We start from the raw sequence: 1314 nt of genomic DNA, 5'->3' as shown, positions 1-1314 counted from the left end.
AGTCATACTGTATGTTACTATTAACTATGGTCACTATGCTATACAACAGATCTCTTGAACTTGTTTCTCCTAACTGAACTTTTGTGTCCTTTGACTAATGTCTCTTCAATACCATCCTACCCCATCCCACTATTCTACTCCTGATTTCTATTAAATTATTTTTTTAGATTCCACGAAGTGAGAATATGCTGTCTGTTTCTCTGTTCCTGGCTTACTTCACTTAACATCATGTCCTCCAGGTTCACCCCTGTTGTCACAAATGACAGGATTTCCTTCTCTTTAAAGGCTGCATAGCATTCTATTATAAACACATATCACTGGCTGGGCGCAGTGGCTCATGCCTGTAATCCCAGCACTTTGGGAGGCCGAGGCAGGCAGATCATGAGGTCAGGAGATCAAGACCATCCTCACTAACATGGTGAAACCCCATCTCTACTAAAAATACAAAAAAATTAGCTGGGCATGGTGGCAGGCGCCTGCAATCCCAGCTACTTGGGAGGCTGAGGCAGGAGAATGGTGTGAATCTGGGAGGAGGAGCTTGCAATAAGCTGAGATTGCACCACTGCACTCCAGCCTGGGTGGCACAGCGAGACTCCACCTCAAAAAAAAAATTACCTTTTTAAAAAATTCATTCATTAATGGTGTGTCCTGGTTTTTAAACTTAGAGACTGCGATCATCCTTAAGTCTGGGCTTCTGTAGGCCTTTCTGGTGGGGTTTCCTTCTTGGAGAGGTGAGATAGCTAGGCCTTGGGAGTATAGAACTGCTTCCTATTTGGAAGGTGAGATTTACAAACTCAGCACATTTGCATGTGTTCTCGCTGCATCTAAAGCATTTCTGGTAAGTGCTAAAATATTTTTTTTTTTTTTTAAGTGTTTCTGCATTTCTATACAATTTGAATTTATTTTCGCTCAGCCCAGCTTGTAAGCATCTCTGTTTCCTCTGCCTGGGGATGTTGCATCCTAGGCAAGAGAGGCTCCTGGGAGAAGCCACAGGCACCCACCAGAAACCATGGCTCACTGTGGAAGCCTTGCCCAGCCTCCCCTCCACTCTCCCAGGTGGCAGTTCCCAAAAACCCAGCTCTATGTAGACATGGCTTTTGCCTTTGTTTGTGTGTTTGTTTTTGAAATGGAGTCTTGCTCTGTAATCCAGGCTGGAGTGCAGTGAATCGATCTCGGCTCACTGCAAGCTCTGCCTCCCAGATTCACGCCATTCTCCAGCCTCAGCCTCCCGAGTAGTTGGGACTACAGGCGCCCACCACCACACCCAGCTATTTTTTTTTTTTTGTATTTTTAGTAGAGATGGGGTTTCACCGT

This window comes from Trachypithecus francoisi, unplaced genomic scaffold, assembly GCF_009764315.1.
Source record: "Trachypithecus francoisi isolate TF-2019V2 unplaced genomic scaffold, Tfra_2.0 Lachesis_group17, whole genome shotgun sequence".
NCBI lineage: Eukaryota > Metazoa > Chordata > Mammalia > Primates > Cercopithecidae > Trachypithecus > Trachypithecus francoisi.
Note: the sequence above shows the minus strand (reverse complement) of the source record.